Here is a 4,698-nt window from a genome sequence, read left to right on the forward strand (position 1 = left end):
CTGTGAAACTAAAAAGGATATAATATATTATTTTGAAGGACAGTTGACAGGAAGTTGTTGTTATGGAAACAACATTACGGAGAAAACGTAATATTTTCTACATATAAAGACGGATAAAGTAAAGAACAAAGTCTGAAGATATCAGTACAGTATCATAGTACTGTAACATAATTGTTTTTGGTACTTTCATTGCAGTTGTATGTCTTAAATGTAATGTAAATGTTGCCTTCGTGTGTGGTTCGGGGCCATCTACGTGCGAAATTCACAATTCCATATTCGTGTGTCCATCGGGTGTCAATTTCGGGACAGTGTGACAGGGCCTTTACCACCGCCTCACATAACGACCTAATAACTGAAATAATGCCTTAGATATACTGTAAGGGCTTGTTCTTACAAGTTGATTTACGTTTAAAACTTTTTTTAAAGACGCCTCTCTCCCAGTGTAAGTGAATAGTAAAAATTATTTTTGGACCCAATGAAATCAGTATATGAAAGTGTTGCGGCTGTGGATAGAGTGCTGGACTTCGAATAAGGTGGTGGCAAGTTCGAGTCCCACTGCAGTCAGCATGTCATTGTGTCCCTGGGCAAGACACTTCACCCCAAATTGCTCCTGTGGGGATTGCCCACAGTACTGAATGTATGTAAGTCACTTTGGATAACATTTAACATAAAATGTAATGTTGCCACTACGAACATTTGCTTCAACACCCGGCTCTCTTTCTGGAGGCTTGGTTATTATCCGAGCAAAAGAAACAGAGAAATGTACCTGGAACTGAAGTGAGTGGAGCCCCACAGAGCTGCCCCCCTGCAGCCTAAACAGGGCATTGTTCTAGACCCTCCACAGGACACCCCACAGTGTCTCTGCACAGAGAGGTACATCAGGTGCGCTGCAGATCTATCCTCTGAATGTCAGAGCTCAGTGAAAGGCTTTGTGTTCCAGGCTGCCAGCAGGAAACAGGTTGCACTTGAAAAGCTGTGACCATGGCAATACCAGACTAATGTCGTGAGGAAGTTGTTGCCATGGCGAGCATCCTGTGTTTAAAGAAGAGTGCAGTCCATTATTGGTGGGGAGGGAGGGTGTTGCCATGGGGACCAGGTCATCTGGTGAAGAATAGGGCAACACAGATCTGTGGGGTTTGTCAGGAGAAAAATATCATTCATCTGGAGTCGCCATGGTGATGCTTGTGACCTGATCACCAGGTTGGTCTCAAACGTCTGTATTATTGATATCATTAGCTCCTGTCTCATTACGCTTGATGTCACTCATGCTGTAAAAAGCTTTCAGTGCAATTTCTGTCCCATTTTTCTTAAACAGGAAAAATCGACTCAGATTTTCGAGCATGAAAGACTCAGTGATATTCACAGCATTAAAATCCCATCGGCATTTTCAGCCTTAATAATTGAGTTAATCATGTTGATGCCGTTTCGGATATTGAAATAATGAGTGAAAGAAAAACAGTTCTTATCATTTATTACACATTCTTATGTAATCAGATACAGCTGCTCAGATGCCAACGTTTTCAGTAGTGAGTAAGAAGTGTTTTACTGTTTTATACTTTTCAAGTGTTAACAGTATATGCCCATAATCATGAGGGAGAAAACATGTGTTTGTTTGACAGACTGTGCAACCCCAGCTATGTCTACTGTACCTTAATATTCTCCTTACTCAGCAGACCAGTCCTCTCGTGTGCTATTATGCACCAGCTATCCTCTATATGAATGTTGCCGATAGAGAAGGGAATTATTTTGCGTTTTGTTCCTCATGTGTTGTCACCATTTTGCTCTCTTATTCATTCTGCATAATTGTTTTCCTTTAATAACATGATCCCATCCATTGGACTTGGGGTACACAAAGCTTTTGGTTGGCCTTCTCTCCTGTTTAAAGGGGCCCTATGCTCTTCTTCTTCTTCTTCTTCTTCTTCTTCTCAGTATGTAGTGTCTCTACTGGGACATGTCTCCATGCTCTAATAAATAAAAAGCTCTTTACTTTTCTCATACGTGCTGCAGCACCTCTTTTCACCCTCTGTCTGAAACCAGAGCCCAGTCTGCTCTGATTGGTTAGCTGGTCTGCTCTGTTGTGATTGGTCCACTGCTTAGAGATGACCCAGCCCTTAGAAATCAACGTACAATGTGATGGAAAGCAAGCCAATAGATGTCACTATGTTCCGGAAGTAAACAAACAAGTCCAATGGAGGCGTTTCAGGCAGGGGGGGGGGGGATGGTAGCCTTTGCAGACCATTTATATTCACACGCTACATTAAAGGGAAACAGATGCTGCTCTCTCTGGATGTTGGGACCTGCTGCTCCGACCCGGTGACCCCGCACAGCACTCATGCTGCGGACACTTATGTTTCTCCAGGCAAACACACACTTTGTGCACACACACACCACAGGGCACCAGCTCCTCACCGTCCCTTCACACTCACTCCATCCTAAATGTTATCTGCCACAGTGTTTCCCTCTGCAGAAACAGGATGAAATCGGAGATTGTCAAAACATTTTTTATTTGAATAAAAACTCAAAGCACGGCGTACATTTATGGTAAAATACATCATTTGATGCTGGAGAAATATCTATAAAGGATCCATTTTCAATAAACATTAACAACTGTTTACAAAAGCATTTCTGATAAGGCCTTCAAATCAATACTGATAAATAATGTGAAATATGAAATACACTCTCTTTACATACGGAAACACCTCATGGCATGCTCCCGTCTCTTTTGGATAAAAACCATTTTCAGCAGGTTTGAGAAGGCAAATATACAAATGAAAAACATCAACATGAATAAAAGGATTTCAGCATTACGTTTTTGGCACTGCAAGCCAGACACGTTCGTGTAGATCAGGTATCGCTGCTTGTCAAAAACAAGAACACACACAAACAGAAAGCTATCACTGGGATGAAGGGGTTCATGCAGCGAAGAAGCCAGATGGAAATAACCCGAGTCATACAGCACGTCTAGTGACTGGGATTAATATCCACGTTCAGTCTGCACACTCATTGGCTACAATACACTCCAAACGAAGGTCAATAAATATCTATACTTGGCAGCGCTCATTATAATATGTATTTGGTAGAAAATCAATAAATAAGTTCCCTTTTTCCTCACTGTGTTGGTTTTGTTGGCATTATTTTGGATCGTTATCTCAAATATATTTTCTGACAAATCGTCTCTGGAACTTGAATTCTCCAATCCTTTACAGCCTCATGCAACGCATATTTTTGCGAATGATATTCATGATATGCACAGGGGAAATGGCGGTGTCGTAATACTAAACCATCTTCCAATCGTAGCCTCATTTAAACCACTCAAAATAATAACCTCAGTGTGATCACGTGTTCTGGGTCTATTTCTTCTGGTTAGAGACCATTTGTCCTAATGAAGGTAGCGCTGCAGTCACATGATGCACGGTGAAACGGCTGTGCAATGACGTGTTTCTATGGAGACAATAGTGGCCAACTAGGCGGGAGCGCTTCCCTCGACGTTGCGCACCACTTGAAATTGTCACCAGGCGCTGCGTATACAATTCAGATTGTTTCTACTTTGACCTTGTTTGCCATTGAGCTGTCGGTGACCGACTGATCAGATAACAGCTGTGTGTAGCGGCGCAAGCCTTTATAACACATAGAACTGTCACCCGCACATTTAAATGTGTAGATATGCTGTGTACATTTATACTGTTACTACATGTTTATTTTGTTGTTATTATTATTATCCTTGTGTGTATTCTCATGTGTGCTTTGTGTTACTGTCTTATTCTGTTGCTGCTTTAACACCTGCATTTCCCAATGGGGATCAATACGAGTCCATCTTATCTTAAGCTAGCAGGGGAGGTAGCCATTAGTACCTCAGCCAGGCTCTGCCCCCCCAACACCACGGCGCGATAAGAGCTAATCGTGTCATCGTGTGAAAGCAGCTTTAATCCTAATATTACAACATACACAGACAGACAGAGTTCTTCCCACTTTGAGTGTGTGTGTGTGTGTGTGTGGCCCTGTCCTCCCTCCTCTCAGCGTGCACACAGCCAGCTGCAGAGACAAAGGCTTCTCTGGTGTGCGGCGCTGCAGCCTTCAGCCTCCATCAGGACGCACGCTGTGCAGCTGCTTTGTAATGCTTATGCTTCTGGAATGCAATCGTCACCTATCAACAAAGGCTTGAATGTGACTAGACATTTTTGGTCATTAAGTGCTTTGATTTTACTTTCAAAGTTTGGCAAACATAAGAAACAAAGTGGGTTTCTCCACAGTGCAATAAAGTATAAAAATCAGCTTTCATATCCGAACCTTCGCGTTTTGATCCTCTAAAAACACCCAGTCGTGATAGCATGTGGTGTTGGATCTGGAGAAGAGCTACGAGGACGCGCAGTGCTGTGTCTGCGCGCCTGGCCTCTGCACTGTGATGCGGATACGCACTGGTTCCATATGGAGAGCTCCATACGCTGAATCCATATTTACATTCAGTAAGCATGCATGAGTATGCTTCATCGTGATTATCATTATTATCCTGTGTCTTCAGTAAATGATTTGTGGTATAAATGCTGTCTTTATCCTAAATAACTGCATGAGAATAGTGATATTCAGAAGATACTAAATAACAATTTGCATAATTAGCAGATAACAGCTTGAATAATGATAATAAGGAAGTTGAGGTTCTGGCACAGGTATGGATCCAGAACCGGTCCCTCCACCAGTCTG

This window comes from Pseudochaenichthys georgianus, chromosome 16 (assembly GCF_902827115.2).
Source record: "Pseudochaenichthys georgianus chromosome 16, fPseGeo1.2, whole genome shotgun sequence".
Taxonomy (NCBI): domain Eukaryota; kingdom Metazoa; phylum Chordata; class Actinopteri; order Perciformes; family Channichthyidae; genus Pseudochaenichthys; species Pseudochaenichthys georgianus.